This window comes from Myotis nattereri, assembly GCF_964212035.1.
Source record: "Myotis nattereri genome assembly, chromosome: 3".
Lineage (NCBI taxonomy): Eukaryota > Metazoa > Chordata > Mammalia > Chiroptera > Vespertilionidae > Myotis > Myotis nattereri.
Window position 1 is genome coordinate 165,048,793 of NC_138077.1, and position 20,208 is coordinate 165,069,000.

The window sequence follows — 20,208 nt, forward strand, 5'->3', positions numbered from 1 at the left end:
TTGGTTAATTTAGCCAACAATTGCATGAAGTATCTGTTTCTGTGAATTACTGAATAAGGCCATGGGCAGAAAATCATAGCACTGTTTGGGGAAAGAATGGACTCTGAGGAATGGAATGGTGAATTTGGAGAATATTCAAAACCATCTAGTTCCTCAAACCCTAGTTTTAGGACCTCAAACTTGAATCAGTGAAAGTTCAGTGGCAAAAACATCTCTGTGGAATCATAAGCAGTAAGTGACTTTTACAGGGAATTATGCTAACAAAATTTTGGGAAGGCTGCAATAACAGTTTCTAGGCTGGCCTCCATGGTTGGCTCTAGAACAGCAGCTCATACCTTCCTTCCATGAAAATTACTACATTAGCCAATGCCAGAAAGCTGGAGAATCTGGGAAATCCTACAAAAAACTAGTGCCTCCAATTCACCATAGCTAAGATCTGGAAACAGCCCAAGTGCCCATCAGTAGATGAATGGATTAGAAAACTGTGGTACATCCACATGATGGAATACTATGCTGCTGTAAAAAAGAAGGAACTCTTACCATTTGCAACAGCATGGATGGAACTGGAGAGCATTATGCTAAGTGAAATAAGCCAGTCAATGAAGGAAAAATCCACATGATCTCACTCATTTCTGGATAATAAAGACCATTATAAACTTATGAACAAAAATAGATACAGAGGCAAAGCTGCCTCAAACAGACTGTCAAACTGCAGCGGGCAGAAGTGGGAGGGGGGTGGTGGTAAGAGATCAACTAAAGGACTTATATGCATGCATATAAGCATAACCAATGGACATAAGACACTGGGGTGTAGGGGAGGCCAGGGGATTGTCAAGGGTGGGGGAAAAAAGGAGACATATGTAATACTCTTTATAATACTTTAAGCAATAAAAAAAAATTTAATTAAAAAAACAAAACAAACTAATGCCTCTGGAAACACCCTTCTTTAATTAGAATCTTGAGATCAGCAAGGGGTAGGCCATATTGTCAACTCCAGAACCCCACTATTCCTGTAAGTTTCACAGGAGCAAAAGGGACCCACATACCACTCCCTCTCTGTCTGTTAACCTAAGCACTGAGGTTGAGTCTTATATACAGCTATTTGCGAATTATATATCACATCTAGAAGTCTCACTCCAGGTGAGTCAGGGAATGCCATTTTTTAGCTCTCCAGCCTCTGTAGTACAAGACCCATCAGGAAGATGCTGGAAAAAATGCCAAGTAAGCTCATCTGTTCCATTGACCACACTATTAACATGTTTTAGAAAATATGCATATCAATAGAAAGAAGAGCCCAGCCTGCATGGCTCAGTGGTTGAACTTTAACCTATGAACCAGAAGATCATGGTTTCATTCCCAGTCAGAGCACATGCTCAGGTTGTGGGCTGGAACCCCAGTAGGTGGTAAATGCAAGAGGCAGGTGATCAATGATTCTCTTTCATCATTGATGCTTCTATCTCTCCCTCCTCTGTGAAATCAATAAAAATATCTTTAAAAAAAATAAAGAATATAGGATTGGTTGCTGCAAATTTGTTACATTGTAAAGAAAAATTAATGAGCAAACAAAATTTTCTTAAATTTAAAGGAAAAGTACATTTGCTTACAAAAGGTAACTTTTGTCCATTGTTCACAAAATATTTTTGTTTTTATGTTACCAGATGTTAGGGTATCTAGGCAACATAAACCGCACCATAAGCAAAGTTTTTGAGCAAAACTTTGTCATTTTATAAATCAGTACTATTTACTTCTCAGCTAGCTCATTATTTTCATTTTGAACCATCCTGGCAACTTTCATATTAGGAAATTTGACTAATGTTACTAAAATAGGGCCACATAGTGTGGAAGAAGGTGTGCAACTCAGAGAGTTTGATAAGTGAATAAACAACTTGTGGAATTTACAATAACAATGTGTAAGAACCACAAAGCTCTGGGACCAGAATCAGAGGGATGCAGCTGAAAAGGCTTTAGAGAACAAAGCACATCTCAGGAGGGGGCTCCTGAGTAGTTACAGGCATTATACTAAAATCATCTGCCTGGGAGGCAGCAGTGAGGAAAAAGGGGAAAGTAGTTTCCGGGGAGCTGGAGAGGAGAATGCATCTTCAGATGTCATTGTCACCTTAAACAAAGCATTAGTAGGTAGGACTGTGCCATCAAGAACATTCTTGATTCTTCTCTGCTGGGCTCTCACAGTAATTACTAGGGATTACTTCCTAAAAGTGTGGCGTGATCTTATGAAAGAAAGACTGGCCAATTTTAGGTTGAATCTTCTTTCATTTATAAACAGCTTTGAAGTGTAAAAATCTCCTAGGTATTCTCTCCCTTCCTCTTAATTTTTTCTGTCTCTATGTAGAGCACAAGTGGTTAAGACCCTTCCAACTGCTGTGCAGCCTTGCTGTTTTGCATAGCAAAGTATACGCACTCCTTCACCTGACCAAACTTTCAAGACTATGGCACAGCCCTAGCGGGTTTGGCTCAGTGGATAGAGCATCAGCCTGCAGACCCCAAGGTCCCAAGTTCAATTCCAGTCAAGGGCACATACCTCCATACCTCGGTTGCAGGCTCCTCCTTGCGGGTCCTGGTCAGGGAGCATGCAGGAGGCAACTAATCAATGTGTTTCTCTCACACTGATGTTTCTCCCTGTCTTTCCCTCCCTCTTCCACTCTCTCTGAAAATCAATGGAAAAACTATCCTCGGGTGAGGATTTAATTAAAAAAAAAGATGATAGTACAGAACATTGTGGGGGGAAAATAACTGGAAATGTTAGATACTATATGATTTTACATAACAAAAAGAGAAACAATAGCAAGCATTATTACTTATAATTTAAAGTATTGTTAATATTATTAATAGTATTTATTCACTTGATGCTGTTGCCCGGAACTGTGATAATTTTATTTTATCTCTAGCTCTTAAACTTGGTTTGAATTCAGGAGGGGAAAGGATGTTGAAATGTCAGTGCAGGACACATAACATACCGTCAGAAAAATATGCCATTAAAAACAACTTTCTAACAGTGGAAGCTGAACTAGCAATAGAAAGGTTTCAGAGACTAAAAGGGCAAAACCTGTTTTGTGCCCAGTATGCTATGCTTGAGTCTGAATGTCACTTTGTTTGGGGCTATGCTAATACTAGTTGAAGCATCAGCTGGGTTATTAGAGAGGTCTGTCTCAAACCTCTTATATTCTCCTGCCTAGACAAATAGGTTGAATTTTGTCTTCTTTTATTTACTACTAGGGGCCTGGTGCACGAAATTGGTGCACTGGGTGTGGGGGGGGGGGCGGGGGGAGAGTGTCCCTCAGCCCAGCCTGCCCCCTCTCACATACTGGGAACCCTCAGGCGTTGACCCCCATCACCCTCCAATTGCAGGATTGGCCCCTTGCCCAGGCCTCTGACAGAGGCGTCAGGCCTGGGCAGGGGACCCCCAGACCCCTCCGATTGCTGGCTCTGCCCCTTGCCCAGGCCTGATGCCTCAGCCAGAGGCGTAGACCCCCATGACCCTCCGATCGCCTGATCGGCCCCTTGCCCAGGCCTGACCCCTCCACCAGAGGTGTCAGGATTGGACAGGGGACCCCCATCTCCCCTGGATCACTGGCTCTGCCCCCCACCCAGGCCTGAGGCCTCTGGCCCAGGAATCATGCCTGGGCAGGGGACCCCCATCTCCCTCTGATCGCTTGCTCCAACCCCCACCCAAGCCTGATGCCTCTGACCCAGGCTTCAGGCCTGGGCAAGGGGACCATCATATCCCCCCAATCCCCGGCTCTGCCCCCCACCCAGGCCTGATGCCTCTGGCCCAGGCATCAGGCCTGGGCAGGGGACCCCCAGCCCCCCACCCAGGCCTGATGCCTCAGCCAGAGGAGTTGACCCTCATCACCCTCCGATCACCAATCACCGGATCGGCCCCTTGACCAGGCCTGAGGCCTCCGGCAGAGGTGTCAGGCCTGGGCAGGGGACCCCCAGCTCCCCGCGGTTGCAGGCTCTGCCCTTGCCCAGGCCTAACGCCTCTGGCCTAGGCGTCCGGCCCGGGCAGCGGGGACCTGCAGTGGCAGCGGCCCCGCGATCGTGGGCTTCGCTTTAGGCCCAGGCAAGGGACCCCTAGCTCCTGGGACTGCCAGCTTCGACCGTGCCCAGCTCCCATCGCTGGCTCCACCCCTACTTCCTGCTATCACTGGCCAGGGCGGAAAAGGCACCTGATTCTCCGATCATGGCTGGGGGGCAGGGCAAAGTCGGCCCCAGGGCCGCCTTTGCCCTGCCCCCCAACTCTTAGCTCCCCCCTGGGTTTCCGAACACTGTCAGTGGCAGGGGGCTTCTTCCTGCTTTCCCTTTTGCCTCCCTGCATTGTGCCTACATATGCAAATTAACCGCCATCTTGTTGGCAGTTAACTGCCAATCTTAGTTGGCAGTTAATTTGCATATAGCCCTGATTAGCCAATGAAAAGGGAATCGCCATACGCCAATTACCATTTTTCTCTTTTATTAGTGTAGATGAAAATTATATGGGCCCTAGCCGGTTTGGCTCAGTGGATAGGACTGAAGGGTCCCAGGTTCAATTCTGGTCAAGGGCACATGCCTGTGTTACAGGCTCGATCCCCAATGGGGGCTGTGCAGGAGGCAGCCGATCAATGATTCTCATCATCGATTTTTTATCTCTCTCTCCCTCTCCCTTCCTCTCTGAAATTAATGAAAATATATTTTTTTAAAAAAATTATATGGTAAAGGCTATGGCCAGAAAGGAAGAGGATAAGTGATAGAGTAAATGTGCCTTTCTTCCTTTCTCCGTCCCCTCCCACCACACCTCCTGCTTTGCTTTCCTTTCTCAATTGACTCCCACAATTATCTACTAACTAAACAAAGACTAAAATTACCAAACTCAGAATCCTGTTCCTCATCTCACTAAAATAACCTCAATCTTGGTGATGGTTATTTAATTCATAACTTTGGCTCCTATTGGAAAACACTGTAAATATTTCCACTAGCCAAAAAATGGTATAGCCAATTTATCACCTCCACATATTAAAGGTTTATTGTGTTCTATTCGATGGCAAGGAAGTTGGAGGCAGAGTTTCATACAAAGAAAATTTGGACCAAGTCAGTGTAGTATAATAAAGAGTCCTTAGTGAGTTAACACCAGTAGTTTCTTGCCTTTCTTGCTCACTAAACTGTTGTTCACTCTCTGGACCTCGGTTTCTCCATCCCTAAAAAGAGGGAGTTGGACTGGAAGACTTCAGTTTGTATGATCCCATGTCCATCTTCTCAGCTCTGAAAAGGTAGAAGATTATTAATGCTCTTGGATTGAGGCTGGTAATATATCTTTAAAGGAAAACCTTCATTGAGAATTCCACAATGAATTGTTGTCTTAGAACATCTGAGTTGCACACACTTTCTGGTAATATTCAATATATTAGAGGCCATTTGTAAAGTCTACATATCTTGATTTATTTTAGTCTGGGATTGCTTTCTGAAGGGATAATCTCATTTGTGATATTGCCTTTTTAAGATGTAGCAGCATTATACAGAAAGATAAATTTGCAATGCCTGCTAAATGCAAATGATTGCTATTTTGAATAAATCATTTTAAGGCTTTATTTTATACACATGTATATGGAGATTCATATGTATTCTTTAAGGGTTACAGGCAGTAGCAATAAATAAAATTAGTTGGCCCTGGGGATGAAAAATATAACATTATGTAAAGGGGAATATTATCCCAATAGTACTAGAGGGTAACATCTAGCCTGTATTTTATCCATGTGCCCAAATGAAGTCATTCTAAGAATTCTGAAATCATCATGAAAATTGGTATACGCGAAGCCCATTGCAAAAGCTAAACAGAATGGAAGGCTGATATTAGCAAAAGTACTTCTCAGTCAGAACTCCAAGTCCATAGTCATATTAAGGAGAACATGGTAATAGTTAATTAGTTTACCTAAAAAGCCTGTATGGTTTTTAAGTTTATACTCTGTAAGAACACATCAGTAATTTTCCAGAGAGTATAGAAAATGAGGTACATTTTGTTCTTTAGTGCTAAGGAACAGATATCTTGATGAAGAAAATTCTTAGTGAAAGTGCCATTTTAAAAACCTTTTTAGGTACTGCTATTGTAGAAATTACTGTTAAATGATAGTTTATGTGTTCTAAGCCAAGAGAAAGAAAGTCTTTGCCTTTTAAAATCTACTAGTGACAGTTGCCTTTGAACAGAGGTTGAACATACTTGCCATCACCTCCACACCACCTCACACACTGCGGGACACTTTCCCTCTGAGCCAGAACGTGGTCTCAGACTCTTTCTCATCACAGCCCACCTGGCAGCCACTACCAACAGATGAGAGTTGGCACTGGAGATAAAACCTATGAGCCATGCCCACCTTAAAGGTTTGATACATCTCTATGTATAGTTACTATACATGGGGCAGGCAAAAGTAGGTTTACAGTTGTTCATATGGAAAAAGACATAAAAAAAAATACAAGAATAAATTCTGTGCTTCACAATGGTAAACCTACTTTGGCTTATCTCTATATATAACTAAACATACTCACATACGCCTCACTGGAGTCCAATCATCTGTGGAGGTGAAAATATAATACTAATACCATCATCTCTACTTGGATTATTTCCTCAAAACTCTCCATAGGTTCCCCTTTCACTTAGAGTAAAAGCCCAGCACCATGTAACAGTCTCCATAAACGTACATCATCGGGCACTCTGCCATTACTATGACTGTATTTCCTAATTCTCTTTCCTTTGGCCAATCCGGTGGACTCAGACTAAGCTCTGTGTTATTCCTAGAACATGACTTGTCCAGTGGCCTCTGTCTCAGGGCCATTACACTGGCTGTCCTTCTTCCTGGAATATAGTTCTCTATAACCATGTGCCCTTGTAATGACTTCTTCAAGTCTTTGCTCAGATGTCCTCTCTGGGTGTGTCCTACCCTGGCCAGGCTCTTTCTAAATGCAGCCCACCCAGCCATTCTCAATGCATCTTCCCTGGTTAATCTGTGTCTTTATCTCACTTGTACTGAATAATTTTTTGAATTACAAAAGTGTGTTTCCCCTGCTCAACTGGAATGGAAGTGTCCTCAGGGCAGTGCTTTCCTCATGACTTTATCCCCAGCACCCATTGCAGATGATATATAGTTACCTGTCAATTATTTGTTGAATTAATGCCTACATGGCTCACTGGATTAAGTTATGCCCAGCTGCAAGGAGTAGGGGAAGTACGGATGTGAAGTAGGCATTGAGATAATCCTGATTAACACAACTTCTATTCGCCATGTCCAGTTTGGAGACTTTCTATATGGGGCTTAAAAATGACAGATACCCAAATATTTTTATTAATAAACAATCAAAAAATTCTCTACTGGCGCAAATTCCTATATAAGACTTAAGAAATGAGAACTTAAAAGGGGGACATACGTAATACTTTCAACAATAAAAATTTAAAAGTCAAAACTAAATAAATAATAAAAATGGAAAGGCAGAACAACATGTCTTAGTCATATTTTGATACCGGAGTTTATGTTTAAAATAGTGACTGCTATTTTGTATATGTAAAAAGATATTTAAATCAGAAAAGATTTTGTGTATTAGGCAAATATAATTCTCACTGTTGCCTACCACCTACCTAACAGTTTATTTGGTTTAGAGAGATGAGCTGTGGCAGGTGTTTTTTCCCCTCTATGCTAAAAAAAATCCTATGTATGCAAGATGTTTCTCAGTGACTCAGCCGAAAATACCTTTTTGTAATGTTTCCAAAACTAGTTATTTAATATTAATGTGTTTATGCGTTGGCAGCAATGAAGATGAACAGTTATTTGTGGCATGGGTTTTGTTTTTGTCTTTTGGCTGTTTAGTGTATAGAGGTATTAGTAAAAAAGAATTAATGGCACTTTAAAAAATAAGCAGGGGTTTAATCTTCATTGCTCCGGATTCAGTGTTTCATCAATATCAAAAGACGTGGTGCTTGAAATGAGATGGTACATTAGTCCCAAGGCTCAATTATTTGTAATTCGCTCCAGAAATTGGGCTCTGGTCTTCAGGATTGGGCCAGTGTCCAGAAAACAAGGATACAGGGAACATGAGAAAAATGGGGCTCAGAGAGAGAAACAAAGAGAAAAACAACAACAAAAGGAAATTTAATAAATTTTAAACCAAAGGCATGAATGTAATTTTTACGTGACTAAAAAGCATTTCTTCATCAGGAAAACAAATGAATAGAAAAGGGAAACAATTTAAATAAAATTTGATACTTATAAAAGCAGTCGCTTAAATAAACACTTAAAAGGAAAAAACAAAACAGGGAGAGGAAGATTAAGAAAGTCAGTGCCTAACATTATACATTATCTCTTAACAATACAGTTTACAAAATAGTTTTATTTTAAAGGGTCATTCTGTGAATAAGTGTGATAGTTTCTAAAGTCTTCATTGGTAGAAATAGCTAAAGACTACTCCCATAAAACCATGCTCCAAGGAACACCAATCCACTCAAAAGTTTTGTTTCATTTTGATATAGCGTTCATTCTTATTATTTGTACCATTTTAAAAAGAGGAGCACAAAGCAAAGTGAGCCACCTACAAGTATACTGAATATATATGGACTAAACCAAGAAAGGGTTATTGTTACCCAAGTGATTATGCTCCCAAAAGAAGAGTCATTGGTTATAATAAAGAGAAATTTTTCAGTTGGCAAAAATTTTGCTTATAGATGCTCAATTAATTTTTCAATTCTGTCATATATTTTATTCCTATATATTCTATGAAAATATATATATATATATATATATATATATATATATATATATATTTCTCATTTCTTCATGTGGGTGGGCATGGACTGAACATCTACTGGGCTGGGCTCTAGCAGGAACTTATAGAAGAAGGCTGCCCAGGACAGTGTGGAAAGGCCTGGGTTTGGGTTTTCTGAAGTACTTTTCCCACTGACCAGTTATGTGACCTCAATCAAATGCTATATCCATTTTCTTTCCTGGTGAAGGCTTAATAATAGTGCCTGAATTATGAAGTTATGGAATAATATTTATTACATGAAATAAGCATGCAAAACAGTCATAATGGTCAACCCGTTGGACTTTCAACCAATCAAAGCGTAATATGTTAATAATATGCTAAGGCTACTCAACCACTCACTATAACGTTTATTGACCACCAGGGGGCAGACACTCCGACCTTTAGGTTAGCTTGCTGCTGGGATCCCACTGATTGGGACTGAGCGAGATGGGCTGGAAACACCTTAGAGCCCTCCCGTGGTCCCTCCCCAGATGGCCCACCTCCAAGTCCTTCCCCAGCCCCAATCTTGCACCGGTGGGGTCCCTCGGCCTGACCTGTGCCCTCTCACAATCTAGGACCCCTTAGGGGATGTTGGAGAACTGGTTTCAGCTTGATCCCTCAGGCCAGGCCAAGGGACTCCAGTGGTGCACAAATTCGTGCACTGGGCCTCTAGTCCATTAATAAACATTAGCTATTGATATTTTATAAAATAAAGAAATAAGAGCTTAATAGAAGGAACCTAATATTTAAGTGTGAAAAAAGCACATCAGACTCAGGCTTTCATCTTTACTAGTCATACACTGTAATTTTCAGGTAAGTTATTTGACATCTCTGAGACCCTGTTTCATTAATTTTATTTTTTTTTATGAAAAATAAATTTTAATGACAATTCAGGAGATTCAATGTCAAAATAAGGGCAGACAATAGCAAGGACATAAGGAATGGCCACGTGCTACTTACTTCCATGACTGTCTCTAAGCTGACTGGAACTCCAGTTTAAAGTAATACTGAATAGTTGGGGTGACAGTTTCATCACTAAGTCCACTGTCTTCTGCAAGAGTTTACTATTTATCCTTTATTAGATTCAGGACGTTTCTTTCTATTCTTAATTTTCTCAGAGGTTTCTTTATTTAATTAATCATGAATTTAGGTTGCATTTTTTCAATTGTGTACTTTTTAAATCTACCGGGGATATTTTTCTTCCAAACTCTTTCATGGACTTAGTTATAGAAAAGATTTGAAGATGTTTAACCATTTGTGCAGTCCTAGGAAAAGGCCGGTAGATCATTGTTATTCTTTGCAATATGAAGTGTGACAGGTTGTATTATCTGAAAATGGTTTCAATAAGATTTTCCATGTTACCTGTTCTTCCAACAATGTAATTTGCTTCTCCCATGGGCAGGTTGGGTTTAGGTTCCCTCTCCAGAAATCTAAATGTACCAAGGCTCTGGTAGAAGTGACATGATAGGACTTCTAAGGTTAGGCCATGCCGGAAGCCGGTCCATCCTTGCTGCTTGGCACAGTCGGTGCAGGGAAAAAACATCTGCACAGCATATGGTTCAAGGGACCTGGCATATATGGCATACTGTTGTTAATATGTTTGCTCCCCTTCTTGGCGCTATGTGTTTTAACCAAGGTCACCTCTCTGAGAAAGGTTGTTTCCCCAGGTGAGGATTTTTCCCTGAAGTTAGAGAGGGAATAAAACCCCTTAACTAAATGCCAGGTAGGTCGTTGATCACTTTAACTACGAACAATCACCCTTAAGCTACATAATCTTTACTCCCTGGAATGGAGATAAGAAACGCCCTAACCTTTAGAATAGAAATTGATGGGATTAAAATCAACTGGTATAAATATAGATGTCACAAGACAATAACACACAGAACTTGGCTGGAGATCTTGGCTAGAGATCCTGGCTAGGCTGCTGATCAACTGAAGGCTGTCTCCATGTCATTCCTTCTTCTCGGGACTCTGTCCACACCTTTGGGGACCCCTGGACCTGCTGGGGTTGGACCCCAACATCGCCATAAAAGGCAGTACAGCTTCTGCCTGCTTCTCTTGAGCTATGTGCTCCTGGAATCCAGCCATGATGAGGCGCTCAGGGATCCAGATCCAGCCCCCTCCTCCCGCCCCTAGAGGAAAGGGAAGTGGCGGTGGGCTCGGGCGGAAGCAGGAAGACACGAGTGGGGTTGCAGGGGGTTGTGGGGCCATGGTCGAGAACTTGGACCACCTGGAGGAGCATCTGGAGAAGTTCTGGAGAACATCCGGCAGCTCGGCATCATCGCCAGCGACTTCCAGCCCAGCAGCCAGGCCGGGCTCAACCGGAAATGAATTTGATCGTGAGGATATTGATAAGTGCAGACAGCAGCTTCCAGACATGACTGTACCTTTAGAAGTTTTCAAATATATAGATCAAGGTCGAAACCCACAACTCTACACCAAAGAGTGCCTGGAAAGAGCTCTGGCAAAAAATGAACAAGTTAAAGGGAAGATTGATACGATGAAGAAATTTAAAAGCCTGTTGACTCAAAAACTTTCTAAAGTCTTTCCAGAAGACATGGCTAAGTACCGAAGCATCCGAGGGGAGGACCATCCCCCATCGTAACTTCCTCTTCGAACATCCAGTCCTGTGTGAATCACCATAACCTTCAGGCAGCTTGTGACTGAGCAGCCTCAGAGACAGGAGGCCTAGAGGACTTTGTAGAGCTGTGCTGCCAGCAGCCCCCTCTTTGCAGAGGGCTGGTGAGCGCACATTTTTGAGCGCGATGCATTTGATCCTGTATGGCAGAATTATCTTGGAAATATTTTTTTAATTAAATCTTTATTGTTCAGATTATTACATTTGTTCCTCTTTTTTCCCCCATAACTCCCCTCCTCCCAGTTCCCACCCCACCCTCCGCCCTCACTCCCCCCCCCCCCCCCCCGCATTGTACTCATCCATAGGTGCACGATTTTTGTCCAGTCTCTTCCCGCATCTCCCACACCACTTTCCCCCCAAGAATAGTCAGTCCACTCCCTTTCTATGTCCCTGATTATATTATAATCACCAATTCATTCTGTTCATCAGATTATTTATTCACTTGATTCTTAGATTCACTTGTTGATAGATGCATATTTGTTGTTCATAATTTGTATCTTTACCTTTTTCTTCTTCCTCTTCTTAAAGGATACCTCTTAGCATTTCATATAATACTGGTTTGGTGGTGATGAACTCCTTTAGCTTTTTCTTATCTGTGAAGCTCTTTATCTGACCTTCAATTCTGAATGATAGCTTTGCTGGATAAAGTAATCTTGGTTGTAGGTTCTTGGTATTCATCACTTTGAATATTTCTTGCCACTCCCTTCTGACCTGCAAAGTTTCTGTTGAGAAATCAGCTGACAGTCGTATGGGTACTCCCTTGTAGCTAACTGAGTTTCTTTCTCTCACTGCTTTTAAGATTCTCTCTTTGTCTTTTGCTCTTGGCATTTTAATTATGATGTGTCTTGGTGTGGTCCTCTTTGGATTCCTTTTGTTTGGGGTTCTCTGCACTTCCTGGACTTGTAAGTCTATTTCTTTCACCAGGTAGGGGAAGTTTTCCGTCATTATTTCTTCAAATAAGTTTTCAATATCTTGCTCTCTCTAATCTTCTGGCACCCCTATAATTCTGATGTTGGTACGCTTGAAGCTGTCCCAGAGGCTCCTTACACTATCTTCGTTTTTTCGGATTCTTTTTCCATTTTGCTTTTCCGGTTGGGTGTTTTTGCTTCTTTGTATTTCAAATCTTTGACTTGAATCTTGCAATCCTCTGGTCTGCTGTTGGGAGTCTGTATAATATTCTTCATTTCCGTCAGTGTATGCTTAATTTCTAGTTGGTTCTTTATCACAACTTCGAGGGTCTCATTAGATTCCTTGTAGATCTCATTAAGTTTATCGGCAGTCTCTAGAAGACTCTTGAAAGACCTCAAAAGTGTGGTTTTGAATTCTATATCCAGCAGCCTGCTTTCCTCCATTTCTGTCATTTGTGTCCTGTTTCTTTGTCTCGGCATTTTTTGTGCTTCGCTGTGTCGATAGAGTGGCTTTCTCTGCTAAGTGTCCCAATTACCTAAGGTAGACACTCTTGGTGCACCCCCTTGTGGCCTTTGTGCACAGACTTGTAGCCAAGCCTGATTGTTGTAGGTAACACTGGGAGGGATTTGATCTCCAGGCCAATTGGCTGTGAGAATCAGCTGTGTCTGCAGTGGGAGAACTTCTGTCCTGGATCTCTAGGGCGGCGCTAATCTAGCCTCTGCCTGAGGCTAACCAGCAAATGCCTGTGTGCAAGGCTTGGGCGGGGCGGGTCCCAGGGGATCAACAGGGCGGGCGGAGCGAGCAGTTATGGTTGCTCTCAGTTCCATCCCCAGAGGCTCTGCCTCTCAGTGTCCCGGTAATCACTGCAAGCCCCTCGGAGAGAAAGCTGCCCTCGAGTTCCGACCAATGCCAGATAGTCCCACTTCTCCCATTTGTGTCTGGGTCCCCAGAGACTTGCCCGGAACTGGAGCTCAGAGCCTGAGACTCCCTCCCAATTGAAGCAGACAACCGCGCCCTCAGCTGCCAGCCAGGTCTGCACGCACCTCCGCACCTTTGTATTTTACTTCAGCACTGTGCCTTCTCTAAGTCTCGGTATGCTTTTCTCTTTCCTGCTAGTTGTAGAATTTCCCCTCAGCCAGCCTTCCTGTGGTTCTGGGTGATGTCCGTTCCGTCTTTTAGTTGTATTTTTGAAGTGGTTGTGGGAGGTGGCAATCTCCTGTGTTTACCTATGCCACCATCTTGGTTTCTCCTGTTTCATTAATTTTAAACTAGGAATAAGTATTCCCACCTGTAAGGTTCTTTGAGAGAATTAGAGGTTAGGAATACAAAAAGTCCTGGTGTGGCCGTGATTCATAAGTTATTATTTTAAATATCTTTTCTTTTACTATAGAGCCCAGTTCTACTTGTTTCCAGTTGGTTGAGTCGAGATAGAGTTGTGAATAAAAGCAAGTACTCTGCTGCCAGACACCCTTTATTTACTGCTGGTGCTACAACTTCATTCATTCATTCATTCATTCAGCAAGTAGGCATTGCCTACCCACTGTGTGCCCTCACTGCTTCAGGCCTGGGGTATACAATAAACAAAGATTCATGCCCTCATGGAGCTCTCCTTCAAACAGGGGAGACAAACAATAAGCATAATAAATCAGTAAACTATGCAGTATATTAGAAAGTGATAAAGATTTTCTAAGAAAGAGAGAAGAGGGAGGGGGAGGGTTGAAGAAAGAGAGAAAAAGAGAGAGAGAAGGGAGGAGGGGAAGGGGAGTGGGTACAACAAAGTAAGAAGGAGAGAGATTTGCAGTTTTACTTATTAGTTACTTATTATCCTAAAAGGTCAAGCCAAGTTACCTAATCTCTCTGGCCTTAGTTGCTTCATCTGTAGATTGGGGGAAATAATATTGTCATTAATAAGATTGCTTTGATGCTTAAATAAATTATTCCCTATAAAGAGCTCATATGAACTTATATTCCCTATAAAGAGCAGAATAATGCCTGCTACATAGTAAACAATAGGTATTGGCTAATATTGCTATTATTATTATTTTTATTATTATTAATAGGAGTTAGGGAAATATGGCCACTGTAATTATATAGGTTGACTGAAATGTAGTCTACCAATTTCATTGTTTTCAGGCCCTTCTAATTGTTTTTATTTTCAATGTTTTAAAAGCCTGAAAATGTTAAGCAAGCCATCCTTGAAAATTTTATAATCAAGTAAAATTTAGATAAACCATGTAAAAAATATATAAATATTCAAAGCACACTAAACAATTGTGTAGTTGTAATTTATTTACATGCAAGCAATTTCAGAGCTACTAAGAATCTTTAATAAGCAACACCACCGTTGTAGATAACAAAACCAATGACAATATTAATTGCATATTGGCATGAAAAAAAGATTCAGTACCAATCAGAGTTTCTGATTTTCTCACGAATAAAAGAATACAAATAGTTTAAGGTATATATACTACCTATAGATAAAGTTTTTAAGCAAGAGATACTTAAACCATAACTCAATTGGACTGGGATTGGTGTAAAAATACTTTACCAGAGCAAAGTTCTCTCCATGTACATATATTTACCTTAATTGCCCATCACAATGTAGGACTGGGTGTCAGAAGAACCTAATAAAAATGAATAAATAACACCTGGATTCCTATTAAATATTTAGCCTGTCTGGGAGAGAAAACAAGCAAGTGAGATATACTTTTATAATGACTTTTTTTCTGCTGATTGATTCTACTAGATAGTGAATTGATTTGGATTACATCTAACCAGCTACAATGGGATGCTGGTTTTCTGACTGCTTTTCTCATGCCATGTCAGGGTATTGCATACGTGCCTAAGAGAGGTGCAGCAGGTAAAGAAAGGAGCAAGCAAGACTAACGCAGCAGGAAGTAAGTTCAGGCCAACTAAAGAAGCACAGGGAATATCATTAGAGCAGATTCAACTGACTGGCTCAGCTAAGCAGAACCTAGGATAAGAAAAGATTTGAAAACACATAAAGCTCAATCAGGTTTCTTGAGCTAAATTATTTTTATATTAGAAAAGTAAAATGATTAGTTCTGTCTAGTTCATACGGAAAATATTTTATCAATAAGGAAACTTTTATAATTACACTATACTTCTTATATGTTTTTACAAAGCAGTTGTTTGTAGGACCATTGGCTACATTTAAAGTGTCAGACAAAAATTTGAAATGGCATAACAAAAGGAATATATTGGCTCACGTAACCAAAAATTGTAAGGGGTGCTGTCTTTAGGTAAGGTTTAATCTATAGTGTGAATATTTTTCAACATATAACTGATCAAATCAACACAGTGTACACCTTAAACTTACAGAACATTATGTGTCAATTATATCTCAATAAAGCTGGGAAGAAATAAGGGTAGGCTTCAGGTAATGTTTGATTAAGCTGCTCATGATGTCACTGAGAAATTACTTCTGCCCTGTGTCTGTCTATTCATCATCCATGATATCAGCTTCATCCTCACATGCCTACACCAACATCCAACAAATCAAATTCTCTCTCCCTGTAGAAGCAAGATGATAGACAAGTTCCAGACCTCTCATTCTCACACAGTACTAAAACATGGGGTTCGGGAAGCGAATCTCCCCCTTGCAAGTTTTTGCCTCAAATTCGCAGACTAAAAGGTCTTGTTAGTAAAAGGGTGGAAATTTATTGGAAGCAAATACAGACTCACACGTAGGAAGTGGTTCCCAAGGGGGTAACCAACTGAGCCCCATTTTTTCTAAGGTTTATAAATGCTGTAGTTCTTTATCTCTTCATGCTCCTTTCTAATTGGACCTCTTCCCCATTTTATGACTCTATGCTTTCTAATTAGTCACCCTTCTGCAGAGTATCAGCTTCAAAGTCCAAAACCCACGTGGTGCCCCCTCTTGCTCTCCCCCTTATCTTGCAACATTCCTCTATCTCCTGTGAAAATGTTTCCCTCTTTCCAGCATCTGTAAACATTTCTCTCTCCTCTGTGAAAGTATGTTTCCTTCTTCCCAATATTCTGTGACTTTTCTTTATCCTCTGTGAGTGTATGCCGTCTTCTCCCCTTATCCTGTGGCACTATTCTATTCTCTGTGCATGTATGCCTTCCTCACCTATGCATCCCTCCCCCATGGACCCTCTTTATTCCTAAGACTCCCTAACCCTGACTGTTTTATCTCTAAAATTCCTTTCAATACCATGGTCGGGGGAATGGCAAAAAAGTGATTTCTTCTGGTAGATCCTACCTATATTTTGTGACTTGCTTTCATTCTGTGGCCCAATTTGGTTCATTAACTATTTACTATCCAGAGGAATAGGATGTGCTGATGTAGGGGATTAATCCCACCCAACTGAGACTAGGAGAAGAGTGCAGTTTCCAGATAAATATCAACTTACTATGGACAAAGGAGAAGGATATAGCACTGGGGAGGGAACTTAAAAATCCTTTTCAGAAGTTAAACCTATTTACTATGAAACATGTTTTATGAGTGAGGAATGTCATATTCACAAATAATCATTGTAACTGTGAATTATTGAAGCTGGAAAAGGGTCTATGGGCCAGATCATGAAATGCTTCAAATGCCATGTCAATGAATTTGAGATTTTTTTTTTCCTTGCTATCGGAGATTTTGGAAGATTTTAATCAGGGGAATAACATGTTCAGCCTGTACCTTTGTAGACTGGTCAGAGTTTCTTTATGCCATATACACATGTGCACAGCACACACATCCTCAGTGTGCCACAGTCATTGTGTCATTTAATAGCAAAAGGAAATCAATAATATACGGAGTGTCCATTCTTGGAGAACAAAGCAGAGTGAGACAAAGGATAACAGCTTACATTCCTTTTATGAGGAGCCGATGAAAAAGCATCTCAAATCAATAGAAACAGGCTTCAGTTTATTTGGAAACACTGACAAAGTGATACATGTGCAAGATCATCGTGACTTCTTTTATTCCTCATGCCCTCAGACTCCCTACAGGTGTTGATCTTGTGCAACAAAACAAACAAACAATAAAAAACCGTTCCCAGAGGATAATATCATGATCTGTTTATTGGGATATCTCCTCATTCTCTCTGGGAGACATTTGAGATCAAACCCAAAATGTAGACTGAAAATAAATATAACGAAGCTCTATAATCCACTGAGAGAACAAAATGCCTCGAGCAGAAGGGTCATGGGATTTCAAGCAAGGCTTCACTGTCCAGGAACCCTGCTTCTCCTTAAAACCAGCCCTCTGTCCATCTAGCATCAACTGCAGCTAACTAGACCAAAGTAACTGGACACTTTCTCCCTTAAGTTCACTAGACAGGCATCAGTAAACGGTAGTAGAGCAAGTCCCAGCAAAGCAGGAGGTGGCAGCAGCCACGCTGCAGGCATAAACAGTGCTATTAGAGGCAAGGAGCATGGAATCCAGAGGAAGCAGAAGTCAGGAAATGCTAACTTGCCCTCAGCGCTCTGGCATCCTCAAGGGAGACAATTAACGCAATGTCACTGAAAGCAAACCTCAGCCTTTGACCAGTCCCTGTGAGAGGGGAAAAATAGCTTTCCACACACAGATGTCAAGAAACCTGCTGCACAAAAACATCCACCAAAATCTTCTGCCCTAAAGATGGGCTTCCAGTGAAAGTCAACAAAATTTGCTGCTAAAACACAAACACAAAAAGCAGACTTTGAAATATCTGCCTCATATAAACAATATAAAGCAAAGCTGCCTGGTTATTGTTTTTGTAACACTTTAAATTGCGCACATTGAAGGGGGTTGTGGGGCTGGGTGAACAAGGTGAAGGGAGTAAGCAAAAACGAACAAACAAAAAAACCTCATAGAAACAGACAGTAGCATGGTGATTACCAGAGGGAAGGGAGGTGGAGAAGGGTAAAGGGGGGATAAATGATCATGGAAGGAGACTTGAGTTGGAGTGGTGAACACACAATACAATATACGTATGGTGCATTATAGATTTGTACACCTGAAGCCTATATAATTTTATTAAACAATGTCACCTCAATAAATTCAATAAAAACATAAATAAATAATAAAACTGCATACATTCAGCAATTTTTAATATAAGGAATATTACCAAATAGCCTTGATTAGAATTAAAATTGATTCATAGACAATATTCTTCTTCATGTACATATCAAGCTGATACTCAACAATATGTGCTTATTATTGACAAGCCAGGGTAAAAGAAATAAACTTATAATCACGTGGATGAGCATGCATTAAGTATTTTCATTTTACCTAGTATTAGTTTGGTGGGTCCCCCAAACCACCTCAGTTTTAATGATCCACTAGACTGGGACTCACAAAATCCACTGAAAACTGCTATACTTGCGATTACTGTTCATTACTGTTCATTAAAGGACACACATTAAAATCAGCCAAGGGAAGAACATGGGGCAAAATCCAGGAAAACTTCCAAATGTGGAGTTTCCATTGTTCTCCCCCCAGGGAGTCAAGATTTCCTTTCCTGGCATTGATGTCTGAAACATGCACAGAGCATTGCCAACCAGGGAAGCTCACCTGAGCCTTTACTGCGCCTCTGTCACATAAACACTGTTGACTGCCCACAGGATAGCTCAGCTTTCAGCCCTTCAGAACATACAGCTGATACCATGTGACCCAAAGCCCCCACCTTCAATCACATTTTTGATGTGGCTCAAAGCCGCATTGCTTACATTGGCCAAGACTCCCAGGCAAATAAAGACCTTCCTACCAACTATTCCAAGGTCTTAGATGTGGCTTCCCAGAAGCAAAGACCAAAGGACAGACTCGTCTGTTGGCAAGGTTAACTTGTTTAAGACACACCTGATAAAATGTGAGTGGCCATATATTGTTTTATAAATTTATTTTAATTTGTATTGTCAAAAATGACAATTGAATGCTACAAAAGGGACATGAGTCAAGAATTGACTCTATAATCTGTTAAAGCTATTAAAGACCAGTATGGTCTTCCCTTTTTTTTTTCTTTCCTGCCATTCAATTATGAATCGTTCAACTGGCTCATATTTTCTCTAGATAAGTCAAGTTGATATAAGGAAAAACTCATGAGAGATTGTATAAAGCATCACACACCCACAAACATATACACACACATCCATGCTCAGTGTTTCAATGAATGATGAACGGCATATATGACAGCGGTATACTTTATAGTGTAGTAGCCTATACTACCTACATTGGTGTAAGTGAAATCTATGTTTGCACAATGACAAACTGACTAATGAAGCATTGCTCAGAACACATACCCATTTTAAAGTAACACATGACTGTACACACTCACTGATTTTGTTATGTTTTCTTCCTTTAACAGTTAATTAACTTTACCAAAATATATCACTTTCTGTATTCACCATTGTTTCTTTTGTATCCTCTTTCCCTCTGGGTTAACTTTTCTTTTTGTTAACATCTTCTAGTTCTTCCAGTACGAGTCTGTGTGTGGCAAGCTTTCTTATTCTTGGTATGCTTGAAAATTTGTTCAGGATATTTTAATGATAGCTGTGTTAACCCAAAGGGTTGAATTGCCAAAGAACATTCTGCATATTATAGAACTTACCCAGCACCAAACTTGATTAATGATTCAAAGGATACAGGCAAGCAAGAGCTCAGGCAAGACATTCATTTCCTGCAAGAACTCAAAACCAACATATGCAGCTTCTGAAAATGTTCCTTTCCCTGTGTTAGGATGTGTTTCCATTTCAGATAAACAGAATAATGTTGAGCAGCATAAAGGGTCAGGCAAAAGTAAGGTTACAGTTGTAATACAAGTAAATAATATAATAAATAATACATAATAGTACAAGAATAAACTTCATGTTTCTTGTATTCACAACTGTAAACTTACCTTTGCCAACCCCTGTGTGCTAAATTTTTCATA

The 20,208-nt window shown here is 40.8% G+C and overlaps 1 protein-coding gene and 1 pseudogene across 3 annotated transcripts in view; both read left to right on the top strand.

The window, feature by feature from the left end:
- Positions 1-20,208, top strand: part of NEGR1 (neuronal growth regulator 1) — an 877,124-nt gene that overhangs the window by 788,798 nt on the left and 68,118 nt on the right. The gene's annotated exons all lie outside the window — the stretch shown is intronic.
- On the top strand, positions 10,988-11,383 carry LOC308516836 (mediator of RNA polymerase II transcription subunit 10-like; annotated as a pseudogene). Its single transcript has one exon. The product of its transcript is annotated as a mediator of RNA polymerase II transcription subunit 10-like (transcript).